The sequence below is a fragment of the Pleurodeles waltl genome, chromosome 8 (assembly GCF_031143425.1).
Source record: "Pleurodeles waltl isolate 20211129_DDA chromosome 8, aPleWal1.hap1.20221129, whole genome shotgun sequence".
Taxonomy (NCBI): Eukaryota; Metazoa; Chordata; class Amphibia; order Caudata; family Salamandridae; genus Pleurodeles; species Pleurodeles waltl.
The window spans coordinates 186,334,247-186,348,790 of NC_090447.1; the positions used below are offsets into that span (position 1 = coordinate 186,334,247).

General features: G+C 47.6%; 1 non-coding gene across 1 annotated transcript; it reads right to left on the reverse strand.

The window, feature by feature from the left end:
- Nucleotides 1–13,067: 13,067 nt before the first annotated feature.
- Nucleotides 13,068–13,183, reverse strand: LOC138252453 (U5 spliceosomal RNA). The gene has a single exon (XR_011195200.1). It is a non-coding gene; the product is annotated as a U5 spliceosomal RNA (small nuclear RNA).
- Between the last annotated feature and the right edge of the window lie 1,361 nt (nt 13,184–14,544).

Sequence of the window (14,544 nt, forward strand, 5' to 3'; positions counted from 1 at the left end):
CCTGTCCCACCCACACCATCAGACCAGCCTGCACACACCTCAACACCCAAGAGAAGCTCATCCAAACATAAGCACCACAGATCACGCAGACATTCACACACGCAACATTCCGATGCAGACATGCCAACAGTCACTACCACCTCTGTGACCCCCACCTCCTCGTCTCCCTCCTCCCTCCCTGTGACGTCTACACTCACACCTCCATTCACCTCACCATCAGCCAGTGTTTCCATCACCAGCACACCCTCCACTCCAGTCCGCACACGTGCAGTCACCACCCCCACTGCCATTTACACGTCCCCTGTGTCCTCTCCCACTGTGTCTGTCACCCCCTCTTCCACACCACACAAACGCAGCCACCCACCCACCCAACAGCCATCCACCTCACGACAGCCTATCCCTCCTGCACCTGCACCCAAAGACAGCAAACGTGACTCACCTACAACCACATCCTCTCCCTCCACTCCCATTCCCACTGTACCTACCACTCTCCATTGTCCCAAGAAGCTCTTCCTCGCCACTACTAACTTCTTTCCTGACCCTGAGCCCCCCCCTCCTTCTCGTCGGGGTAAGAAGAGCACCTCAGCCACCACCAGCCCTGCAGCCCCCTTGACAAGGGTGCAGGGGTATTGGAGCCCGCCAGCCCGCATGTCTGGATCTTCGCCCAGCAGCAAGGGGACAGCCAGCCCACCCCCTGGGAAGAGGAGCAGAAGGCGGAAGGGGCGCCGCAGGAGCCCGCCTTCTACATCCCCCCCGGACACCACCCAGAGACAGTCACCAGCCACAGCTCCAAAGGGAGGAAAGGGCCACAGGCCGACGACTAAGGAGGGCAAGGGCAGCAAGTTGGAGAGGTCAGGCAGCAGGCCGGCTGCCCAGGAGGAGCCCACAACCCCCATAGCCGCTGCCCCGGGAGGAACCGGCACAGCTGCCCCGGGAGAGCCCACCAGCCCCATAGCCGCTGCCCAGGGAGGACCCAGCCCAGCTGGCCAGGAGGGCCCCACCACCCACAGCCCAGGTGGGCAGTGAAGGAGCACCATCCCCGCTGCCCAGGAGGGCACCACCAGGCATTTAGCAGTTGGCCATAGACCGTCCGCCATCTCAAGAACCGCTGAACTGGGCCCTTCAAGGCAAGAACCGCTGAACTGGGCCCTTCAAGGCAAGAACCGCTGAACTGGGCCCCGCCGTCTCAAGAACCGCTGAACTGGGCCCCGCCGTCTCAAGAACCGCTGAACTGGGCCCCGCCGTCTCAAGAACCGCTGAACTGGGCCCCGCCGTCTCAAGAACCGCTGAACTGGGCCCTTCAAGGCAAGAACCGCTGAACTGGGCCCCGCCGTCTCAAGAACCGCTGAACTGGGCCCCGCCGTCTCATGAACCGCTGAACTGGGCCCTTCAGGGCAAGAACCGCTGGCCCTTTGGCAGACGTGGCAGGGCAGGATCTATCTCGGGCAGGGCTGCAGGATGTCCTCTGGCCAACTTGCCTCCTCCAGTGGCAGTGGGGTCTGTTATGGACTGTATGGACTGTGGCTTTGCTCTCCCCAGGATGGCCCAGTGGGCAGGCCACCCACTGTATGGACTGTTTGGACTGTGGCTTTGCTCTCCCCAGGATGGCCCAGTGGGCAGGCCACCCACTGTATGGACTGTTTGGACTGTGGCTTTGCTCTCCCCAGGATGGCCCAGTGGGCAGGCCACCCACTGTATGGACTGTTTGGACTGTGGCTTTGCTCTCCCCAGGATGGCCCAGTGGGCAGGCCACCCACTGTATGGACTGTATGGACTGTGGCTTTGCTCTCCCCAGGATGGCCCAGTGGGCAGGCCACCCACTGTATGGACTGTTTGGACTGTGGCTTTGCTCTCCCCAGGATGGCCCAGTGGGCAGGCCACCCACTGTATGGACTGTATGGACTGTAGCTTTGCTCTCCCCAGGATGGCCCAGTGGGCAGGCCACCCACTGTATGGACTGTATGGACTGTGGCTTTGCTCTCCCCAGGATGGCCCAGTGGGCAGGCCACCCACTGTATGGACTGTTTGGACTGTGGCTTTGCTCTCCCCAGGATGGCCCAGTGGGCAGGCCACCCACTGTATGGACTGTATGGACTGTGGCTTTGCTCTCCCCAGGATGGCCCAGTGGTCATGGAGTCCCCTCGTGGATCTGGCGTCGTGTACTCAAGTGGCTGAGGTGCCCCCCCTTCCCTTCCCCCTGAGGTGCCTGTCCTATTTTCTTTCTGATGCCCCTGCAGTGTTCTCTCCGTGGAGTTCTTGTCGTGGGACTGGGCCTTGCCCCTTTGCACAGGACCCCTGTGATCCACGGACAGTGGTTGGACTACATTTAGTAGCTGTATATATTTTGTACATAGTTTATTTATTTATTGGGATTAATGGCGTACATATTTAAATATATCTGCCCGTTTATGATCTCTTCTTTTGGTCTTTGCATTATTTCGGAGGGGGGTGGTTTGTGGGTTGTGACAGTGATCTGTGGGAATGCATTGATGTGTGTGTTGTAGTGGGTGTGGGTGGGTGGGTGTGTGCCGGTAATCTTTTCCCTCCCCTGTGTCGTAGGTGCAGTACTCACCGATGTCTTCCGCGCCGCCGGGCGTGCTCCTGGTATATGAGGAGGAATAGGAGTGCGGGGATGACCTGTAACTCTGGCTCCATACTGCCGGAATCTCGCGTGGAGTGCGTAGAGGTGAGCGTTTTCCCGTTCGTAGTCTGTTTCCGCCGTGTTCTTATCGGCGGTGCTCCCGCCCCGGAAAAGGTGGCAGATTGGTGGGTCGTAATAGGGTGGGCGGTACTTTGTCTGCCGCCGGGCTGTTGGCGGGAACCGCCGCGCTGTTTGTTTGTACCGCTGTGGCGGTCGGAGTGTTAAGTTGGCGGGCTGTGTTGGCGGTTCCCGCCAGGGTCAGAATTGCATATTTTAGACCGCCGGCCTGTTGGCGGCTTGGCCGCCGCTTTATCACCGACCGCCAGGGTCAGAATGAGGGCCTTGTTCACTTTGGACTGCCATTGGTCCTTTTCCTATGGCCCCATGGATACTGGACCTGTGCTACAAACCAACTGGGCAACTACACTGAAGTTGTTGTCCACCATCACCCCACTCTATTGTACTATACCTTCCTTTTTTGTCACTTCAGTAAATCTACTTGAACACAACTCAAGTTTTTGGGCTTTCATTACAACAATATGCAATGTTTTGACCTGTATTGTCCTGTGCAAATGTAATGTAAAGTGTGAATCCATCCAATGGACAGTCATTTTGGGGTACACATAACCAGTGTGAGAGCATGCCACAAGTCACCATCCACCGAACAGTGTGAAAGCAGTCTGTAGTCATCACATTAGTCCGCAGTTGCGACCACACCAACATCTGAAAAAAGGGAATTCCTTAGTGACAGTCAATTGAGAAGTATGAGAAGTAAAGGAAGACAAGCAACATGAGCCCCTGTAACATAATACCCTACATTCAGCTGGTCACTTCTACTCAGTAATTTGCACAGCAATTGACTCATAACACCATAAGTGAGGTGAAACAACTTATTTCAAGCCCTCACACAATGCCATGTTGTCAGCATGCCAACCCCTCCTCTGGACCACATAGTCTGGGCCACACTGTCAGGGAAATTAAAGTCACAGAGCGGTTGTGTAAGCACATTGCAAGTCACATGACATTCCTAGCAACATATGCTACATACTGTTCGGGATGAGGACACAGTTTGCAGTGGGCATGTATTTGAGGAAGCTAAACTACTGACACATTGCATGGGCTGAATAAGCTTGTACAACATCACCATAACACTGACACGATTGACCACAGATGGAACAGTGTCAGGTCACCTAATGCACACATTTGTGCTTGGCACACAACAGCAGCGACACAGCACTTAACTGTAATGGAGGTATAAATAGAAGTACAGCCTCACCTGAGTGTCACTGGAAGTGCTGCTGTATCAGATGTGTCCTGTTGTCCACATCCTCCTCCTCCCCATCCTCATCACTGTCTTCAGTGTCCTCTGCTGCCACAGGTGCATGGTCTCCCCCCTCCTCCTGCAGGAATGGCACATGGTGTCTGATGGCCAAATTGTGCAGCATGCAGCAGGATACCACTGTCTGGCAGACCTTACCAGGCGCGTAGAGTAGGGATCCACCAGATACATGGAGGCACCGGAACCTGGCTTTCAGTAGCCCAGAAGTCCTTTCAATTACCCTTCTGGTATGACCATGTGCTTCATTGTACTGATTTTCTGGCCCTGTCCTCGGATTCCTAACTGGTGTCAACAGCCAGGATAGGTTTGGGTATCCGGAGTCACCTGGAAGTAGTGAGAGACACACATTACTCAAGTACAATGGCAAAGAGTACAACTGCAGGTGGCATACAGTGACATACATTAGGTGAAACCTCAAGCTCACATACGAGCCACACTCTCTCTCTCTGTAGTCGTGCCATCGCCTATGGGACTCTGCTATTCCTCAATACATAGGCATCTCGTACAGAATCAGGAAACTTGGCAGTAACGTGGGACATGTATTGATCTGCAAGGCACAACATCTGGACATTTATGGAATGGTAACTCTTCCTATTTCTATAGACCTGCTCATTTGTCCTGGGAGGAACCAAGGCAATATGGGTCCCGTCAATGGCCCCATTCACATGTGGTATGTGTCCCATGGTGTAGAATGCAGCCTTCACAGTGGGAAAATCATCACTGTGGGGGAATGAGATATAGCTGTTCATGTGTTTCAGCAAGGCAGCCAAAACTCTACTCAGCACATGTGAAAACATTGGCTGTGGCTAGCCCACAGTCACATGGAAAGAACCACTGGCCAGGAAGTGGAGCACTGACATTACCTGTACTGCAGGGTGTATTGCTGTATTGCTATGAATAGCCGGAATTAAATCTGGCTCCAGTTGTTGACACAGTTCAGTAATTGTGGCCCTGTCCAGACGATAGGTCATTTTAATGTGCCGTTCCTCCAGTGTAGCCAAGTTGTCTAGGGGTCTGTACATGTGTGCTTGCCTCCTCCTCCTTCTCCTCCTCGGCGGTGGTTGGTATTGAAGTAAACCGAACATCAGAAGTGTGTGACTATGGGAAGGATGGACACACAATATCACAGTACACAGAGCAGTCACATCCAATTTACGCAAAGTGTTTGGAATTTACACTGGTGTCCTCTACATGCAAACTGACTTCCTAAAAAATACCAATACTTTTATTTGCCATTGTGTCTCACAGATGTAGTCGGAGTTGTATATCATGATTAGCACCATCTCATTTGAAATGTTCTGTCAACTACTGATCTGCAAGCAGTGCACTAGTATGAGATCTAATTTGAGTGTCAGAGTCTACACCCAAACCAAAGTAAGTGGTGGATTGGAAGTGCCTTAGTGTCTATAGTCGGTACCTATGACGCACATTAAATTGACCACCATGATTACCAGCATCAGGAAATGAATGTATGAAGGGACAGGTGGAAGTGACCTCACTCCGCCAGCGTTTGACGTCATGGCGTGCAATTCCTCATTGGTTAACATGAAAGTCTGTGGAGCACAGGAACAAATGATGATCACCGCCTTTTTCTCTATCCCACTTCACTAGATTCCTGACTCTCAACACATCAACACCTCCACTGCATGTGCTGCTGTGTCCTGTGTCTGGAACCCACGATGGCCCATGCTACGGGGGATAGTGCCTCAGCCTTCACATCTGAGGAACTCCAGAGGCTTGTGGATGGGGTCCTTCCCTTGTATGGACAGTTGTTTGGGCCTCCAGATCAACAAGTGAGCCCCTTTTGGATACTTTGGATGCAACATGGCTGTAGGTAGATGTATGTATGTGCTGGCAGTGTGTCATTTGGGAGTGTATTTTTGCTGCATGCAATATGTACGCAGAGGTACGAGTAATGTTTGAGGTTGATGAGGGATCTGTGAAGTATGTAAGCCATTGCTGTAACAGAATGTAGTGTGGAGTTCATGGTGTCCTTTCGTCTGTGTTCCCTATGCAGGTCAGCGCCCATCAAAAGAAAGGGTTATGGCGTGCCATCGCTAAGGACGTGCGGACCCTGGGAGTACATATCCGGCAGGGCTCCCACTGCAGAAAGAGGTGGGAGGATCTGCGATGCTGGGTCCAGAAGACTGCAGAGACCCAGCTGGGTATGTCCTCCCAATGAGGGAGGGGTGCCCGTGGGACTCTGACCCCCCCATTGGCCCACATACTGGCGGTGGCCAATCCAGAGTTAGATGGGCGCTTGAGGGCAGCACAGAAGCCACAAGAGGGTGAGTACACACTGTGTGGAATCTTTCCTAATGCCTGCCATGTTGTATGTAACCAGTGTGAGAGCATGCCACAAGTCACCATCCACAAAACAGTGTGAAAGCAGTCTATGGTCATCACATTAGTTCACAGCTGTGACCACACCAACACATGCAAAAAGGGAAACCCTTAGTGACACTCAATTGAGAAGTAAAGGAAGTGCAAGGTTCTAGTTAATGTATGGCCTAATATGCCCATTTAGCTAATCTTGTAGAGTCCTGCTTATCAATGTAGAGTGGTATGTACTGTTGGTATTGGCAAGAAGCTGGAAGACATGGCTTAGTGAGTCCCAGTAGGTGTGCAGATGGTGTTCATTTCTGCTGTTGTTCCCAGGCAATGGTTTGGTTTTGTGGTTCATACTGCACAGTGTTGGTCCCAGTGAGTCATTGTGATGTGTATGGCATATGTGCTGTTGTTGCCGAAATTTACCCTGTGCTCCCTTTCTCGCCCACCCTCTCTTCTTTTTTCATCCTGTCCTTGTGTGCATCAGCATAATCTGGCGAAGGAGCAAGGGCAGCAGCGAGTGGGGGAACTGCAGTCCACAGGGCCCAGGAGGCAGAGCCAACCGACACAGAGGGGACCAGTGGGTTGGAGGGTGAGGGGAGCACCACGGGGAGACAGGAGCTGATACTACTGACTCTGATTTCTCCTCTGATGGAAGCTTCCTGGTGGTGGTGCCCTCTGGGGCCACCTATTCACCACATGCGCAGTCACCACCACCACCATCACAACCACATGCAGCACACCCACCTCACTTGCAGACACCACCACAACATGCATGCACATGACCTGTTTGCCCTCTCCCACCCTAGCCATCCACCTTACACACACACACTGTATATGCACCTGCACACCAGTCCAGCACACCTACTCCTAATACAACCACTCCCTCTACCTCCACTCCCAAATTTGCTCCCACAAACTGCCCCATTGTAACTAAGAAACTTATCCTTGCCCGCCTTGACCTCTTCCATCGTCCAACCCCCACCCTGTCTTGTTTGTAAGAGGAAGGTCCCTCTCCCCCAGGCTAGTACCTCCAGCTCCCAGACCTCTCATGGTACCCCTGGTGTTGCCCATGTCCCCCCCGCAGCAAAAGTTCCCACTAAGGGGCACAAGACTGCCACTCCGACCCCCACTCCCAACCCACTCCTCCGCCCCTACACAGAAGAGCAAAGGCCCGCCCCTCCCAAACCCAAGGACCCCCCTCCCAAGAAACCCCCATCCCCCACCCCCTCTGTCCCCTGAGGTGCCTGCCTTGCATTATGATATCCCTGCCCAGTGGAGTGACTTGGGTTGTCAGTAGTCAAGTTGGGCCTTCTTTGTTGCCCTGTGGGTTGTATCTGGCATTGGACTGGCCAATGGCCCTTTGTATATGGTTGCCTCAGTGGTTGGACCAAAGGTATATGTCCTGGCTTTCTTTACTTCTGGCTTATATTGCTGTTGGATTTATCAGCGGATTGTTCTTGGTGTGTGGTATGTGTGTATGGTGTGTGATGTGCGTGTGGGTGTGCCACTCTCCCCTCCTTCCCTTGTGTGCTAGGCGGCTGAACTTACTGTCGTCGTCAGCATTGCTGATCCTGGACTGCCATCGCGTGCTACAGCATCGGCAGGGCTTTCAGTTTGGGTTCCATGGCGGCCCGAACTCCTCTGTGTCCATGGAGAGCTCCTTTTATATGCTTCGTTTCTCCCTGGCTTTTCTTGGCGGTAATCCCGCCCGGGAAATCCTGGTGGTCTGCTATGTCATAATATGGTGGGTGGGGAATGGTGTTTCTCCACCCTAAAGATGGCAACTGCTGTGGTAGGTGGCCAGACCGCACTGGAGGTTCATTGGCTGTATATTGGAGAGATTACTGCTGTGGTCATAATTTGGCGGTCTTCACCGCCAGCCTACCACCATCGCTGGTGTGGCGGTCAGCTGACCACCAATATCATAATGAGGGCCTATATTTTTGCTGACTTTGGAACTCTCTGCACTTTAACTCTGCTAACCTATGGTAAAGTGTCTGTGCTCGTCCTTTCAACACGGTCAAGTTGACATATTCCTAATTGGTCTATTTAACTTACACACAAGTCCCTAGTATATGGTACAACATATGCCCAGGACCTGTGAGTTAAATGTCACTAGTGGACTGCAGTACCTATTGTGCATTCCACTATATGACAATGTAAAACATGGCTTCAGGCCTACCATTGTAGGCTAACTGTGTCAGTTTAAAAAACTGCAATTCAACATGACAGATCAAAACCTTCCTTTTCAGTAATAATAGCTCATTCCTATGTAGGCCTTGTCACCCACAAGACAGGATGCATGTTATTTAAAAGTATGGCATGTAGAAATTTAGGGGCCAATTTAAATCCTGGCGGACAGCCCTTTTATTGCCAGGGGACAGAGTAAATGACTGTGTCGCCATGGTAGAGGGACAGCTACCCAGATTAATAAATGACTGCCCACCGGGAAAATTATATATAAAACATTGCCAGGAACCACTGACAATTCATTTTACTGTTTGGTGCAAGGCTCCCTCCATCAACATGATGGAGCCTTGCACCAAACAGCATTCTTTTTTTTTCAGAACAAAAATCCTGAAATTGAATTTTCTTTTTGGAAATAAAAAAGATAACTCCCACCTTTCTATGGGAATCATCTCCCATGGCAAGGGGGTAATGATTTCTTTTTTACTGTACATCAATGCCAGGGTTTGCCTGGCACTGATGTACAGTAAAAAAATGGCTATATGTCCACCCATCTTAACTAGGCAGACGTACATATAGCCAGTTCTCCGGCAACTCTTACTGCATCAGGTTGTCTGAGAAGTTTGGCCATGAATGTGACCAAACTTAAGGTCCACCCACATCAAACTTGGGCAGGTGGATCACAATGTTGGCAGCGAGGGAACTCGATCGCCTTTATGATGGTGCACTTCCTCCACCAACATATCATTCAGGCCATTAATGTTAACATGTCCTTACAGTGACTAACCCTCAAAAGCTATTTTTTACTTTTTGCCTAGCTGTTCTATGTAGAAATCCTGAGTACAGATTAAATCCCTAATACTATACCTCAGGAATGGGACTAGCTCGAAAAATAATGAAACTATTTTCAATAGTTATTAACTCAGGGAGCTCTGCACAAGGGAAGAAAGGTTCTGCTGTGTTGGTTTCAGGTAGAGAGGGGCACTGTGGAACCGTTTACAGTAAAATCCATAAACAACACTGCAAAGTGGGTAGAGCATCCATGGGGACTTTACCCCATTAGTTAGGGAGTGGCCAGGAGGTTCCCCCACCCACAGGCTGGCACTGGACATACATTTTAAACCCTCGGTAGCCCCTTAAGATCACATCTAGACATGTGGAAGACAGAAGGAGGACTCCACCTGCTGTTGAACCTGTGGTGAGAGATGCAAAGGCCAGACCTGCCTCCACTTGTACCCAGGACAAAGAAGAGGACTCCAAGGATCAGTTGGTTGACCTGTTGTTAAGCTACAAGGACACAAAATCTGCTAGAAGCCACCCTTCCTTAAGTGCTCATCTGACAAGTTCCATCTGGACTTGCCCTGGTTCCTGCTGGTGGATTTCCCTGGTGTGAGTCCTGACCCCCAAGTGGTGTCCCTTTGGTCCTGGAGCCTGTGAATACCTGTCAGAGTGTACTCCTCATGCCAACCCTAAAAGCCGGGACTCATAAACATTTGTAAAGATCTCTGCCTGAAGAACCGACAGAATACCCAGACCTACCTGCAAGCTGAGCCACCAAAGGTGCATCTCCGTTCGGCTTGACTTTGCCACTGCTCCTGTTATATTCTCCTGAAAAGCAGTACATCCAATACAGCGGGCCTGGAGCTGAGTGGCATCTGGCGACGTTGACCCCTCGCTGGCTACAGCCTGCAGCTTTGTCCCGCCAAAAGAATCTGACTTTCAAAAAAGAGACTACGTTTGAAAGTAGAAATGTTCACCAGGCCATACACCGAGCAACATCTGATTGCAATTGATGGCTTCCTGGGTAATAATTCCAGGCTCCTCCTGTTCAAAGCTTTACCTACTCTCGTCAACAGCTTCACAGAGACTTCATTCAATGGCTACCCATTATTGACGACCCCTTATTCAGATGCAGTCTGCAGGCTTGCTCCTGTGAATGCTCTCCCTTCTCAGAAACAGAAATCTAAGTCCAAAGGTGACTTATTGACTAGAACCTGCCTTGGCCTTGTATTTGACCCGTGCTCCATCATGGGTGGCTTTAAACTTCAAATTCATATATGTAATTGGATTTATGTCATTTTACTTTTTGTTCATTAAATGCTTTTCCATTTTCATAAATTGGAGCAGGATTTTACTGTGTTGTGTTGTCTACTTTTTAACTCTTTTGGTACTGAAAAAAGCTTTTGACATTTCTTTTAAGTTAAGCCTATGTGGTCTGTGCTACAGCTGAAAGGGTTGAAGTCAGAATTTTAGACATTATTACTTGATGAGTACTCCGATCCTTTCCAATTTATAATCCACATTCTCACAATGCTAACATAGTTCTTGTGAATCCACTGTCTGGTTGCTGGAAAATCCCACTTTTGATCTACCAGACTTCTATCACTGGGGTTTGCATATGGCACAGGGGGCAACCTTGACAGGAAGAGAAACAAGATGCAAAAACTATTCTTTTGAATTCACTATGCAGTTGCTGATTTTTTTTTTTTTTTTCTACCATGCTTCCCTCTCTCTGGGTTTGTTGTGGGTACAGTGACTGCCCCAAACTGGATTTTAGTGTTAAGTGTGAGAGGACACTAGGATTACTATAGTTAACTATCATCTCTCCTCTCAGTGCAGAACTCTCACAGATCTGGACAGATAATTTAGTATAAAATAAAAACACATTTTTACATTGCTATACCTGATGGCATTCAAATTTGTTTGCATCCAATACACGCATACGAGATTACTACCAGGCTATGAGAACTTCTGGAGGTAACTTGCAGCAACAACACATTCATGACATATATTTCACTGGCAATTACTTTTAGAAAGGGCTGTCAGACTCGTGACTAATTTATTTTGACAAGGATATAAATAAAACGTCTGTAAATCAAAGACTGCCTTCCTTAGTGTAATATTGTTTGGGCAAGAATTATCCCATGAAGCAAAAGAATGGGCTCAGATTTCTAACAGAAGTGTCATACTTTGCAATCCCCAAACACATTAAAAAAAATGACAAGCCCTATTGTGATGTTTAAACTTTGGAAAGCTTGAATGGCACAGTCAGCTGAGTGGGTGAGGCATTTATATGATTTGATGTCGCACACATTTTCTGGAAAGAATTGGACAGATATTTATGCAGCAATCTTAGATGGGCTACAAGCAGATATGATAGATGATAATATTTAACAAGCATTTGCAATGCAATGGGTCTCTCATTTGCTTGAGTTAGCGTAAATTCCTAACTGGACTATTCTTGCCACATAAATTGAAAATGAAAAGTAAAACAGTTGGCATAAGCGAGCTGATTCAAAGTGCCACAGCTGCCATGAACATGTGCACAAAGGAGAGACACAAAAGGAAAAAGAAGTTTGCTCACGGTCAAACGTATCAGCAAACTTGGAATTATCTACGTAACAGTGTCTGTGTACGAGGCGGTAACAAAACCACCCCAAGGAGGGACAATCGTAAAGCATCTACCAATGATAACAAAGGGTTTTTGAAAGGCAAGCCCATGAACGAGTGATAGTGATGGGTGTGTAGTGGGCATGGTTAAATGACCACAGATAGATTGCAACAGGTCAAAGCACTTGTGTGCTTGACCTAATGAATACGTTAGACACATCCAGCACTAGCCTAATCATATCACTTTTTTCCCCAAAGCATTGATAAAGCCAATAGATCTTATCTTGGCAAGACATATTGGCTTAGTCACATTTTTTTTGCCATGTGGTACAGCTGCGCAGCTGCTCTGCAGTGTGGGTCAAAATAAAATAAAATAAAAAAGCGCCATGATGGAGCTTTCCTTGGCACTTTTTTTAAAACTTCCAGCCATGTTGCATAGCAGCCACACTGCTGTACATGGCTAAGAAATAACATAAACAAAGCTGATAGATCTTGCATAAGTACGACCTATTGGCTTTGCTATTGCTTGTGGTTTTTAGGCAAGGGTTGATTAAGTGATTTTCCCAGTACTGCAGGAGGTTAATTGTGCTGGATTCGAACTTTATTCACCAATTCAAAGTCAGTCACTAGACCGTGGCATGATATAAATATACGTACATTTTACATATATGTATATATATATATATATATATATATATATATATATATATATATATATATATATATATATATATATATATATATATGTGTGTTTGTGTTTGTGTGTGTGGGTGTTTGTAAATGTATACTTTAACACATCTTTACAATTAGGTCACAGAGGGGATTTGAATAAAATCTCAATAATCAATGAGAAAGGAGAATCAAGAGCTGATTCAGAAATAAAACCCAGATTGAATACAGTAACGTGTTTCATTTACCAACTGACCCTTTCTTATCTGTTGCTATATATTGCTGCTTCCCTCATGGTAATGGGTCCTTTTGGATGCTATGGAGTTTTTTGTCCAGCGTGCATCCTTCTTACATGTCATCTAAAAGGGCTATAGTTTAACCGCTTCACAGTCAGAATCACTTCCCAAAAGTGTGTTGACGAATAACAAAATAATGTTATTGCACTTTAGGAACCAGCAAATAATCAATCTGTCCACCATATAGTTATACTTTTGTTTACTAATTAAGGGTAACCCTGCACTTGGAAGGGCTTTCAGAAATTAGGTGAAACTCTTAAATGTTCTGATCAACGGAAAACTTTAGTAAAAGGTGAAAGATTTATTCGGTTTGAAGAGAAACCAGAGCATATGTGTTATGGCCGCCTTCTGTGGTGCCAGGAAACACCATTCCATAGACTGTCACAGTGATTTACTTTACTAAGTTCATCTTAGAAAACCATTTAAAATAAAAACAATTTATAATAATTGTTGTAATCCGGTACATTGATAAAACACGTTGCCACAAAAAGAAACAACAGGAGGACTCAGATGTAACACTGAATTATGGGTATGTAAATTTAGTTGCAGGTCATGTGACAGGAAAGGCTGCACTACAGTAGTTTCCCTGCTCAGAGTGTCGGCTCCTTTAACTCTGCACATTTTGAATGGTGCCTCACACGGGCTTTTATGAGGACCAGTGGCACCCAAGATGAGGGTTTTTATATGCCTACCTCAAAGCATGCTCGCTGGCTCGTTGCTATTCTTTTAGAGACAATTAATGAGCCAGTGTGTTTTGTACTTATAGCCTATAAGGATGCATCAGCTACTGTAACAAAAGACGTATTGGCAAAGAGGAACGATTTCGAGTTATTAGCACTGTAAATTCCTAACTGTACTTTTCTTGCCACATAAATTGAAAATGAAAAGTAAAACAGCTGACAAAAGCGAGCCGAATCAAAGCGCCATAGCCACCATGAGCATAAAGGAGAGACACAAAAGGAAAAAGAAGTTTGCTTGCAGTCAAAATTATTGACAAAAGTGAAAATTATCGATGTAACAGTGTTGATGGCCAAGGCAGTAAAAAACTGCCCAAAGGAGGGACAAACGTAAAGCATTTACCAATGATAACAAAGGATTTTTGAAAGGCAAGCCCACTAACGAGTAATAGTGATGGGCGTGCAGTGGGCGTGGTTAAAAGTCCACAGATAGATTACAACAGGCCAGAGCACTCGCACTCTTGACCTAAAAACAGAGGACAATAAGAATAATCTAGTCTTTAGAATTGTTCCAAGCACCTCAGGCTACACAGAGGTTTTATTTGATGAGGGCCGAATAACCTCCCAGAGCCTACAAATCATTTATATTCAGCTGTTGAGGAACAATTCACTCTGCTGAGAACATTTTAACAGCTATGCAGACAGCTGTTTACAAAGTGCATCCTCTTTTGTGGGGAAAAATCTAATTATAGTAGCTTCTCCTCTACTTATACTAGAAGCTAGCATCAATGTGCATGCATTACACTTGTGCTGGGCCAGTATGCCTTGACTCAGAGTTTGAGATATATACAATTTGAATGTGATCAAATACTCATAGCAAGAGTTTTTTTACAATATCAATAGGCATCACCATACTCCTTACATATTACCTATACATGATTATAAGTCTGTGTAAAATATAGACTGTTCTGTGCAGCCTGCGGTTGGCAGTAAGCAGAAATATCCAAGAGCTTG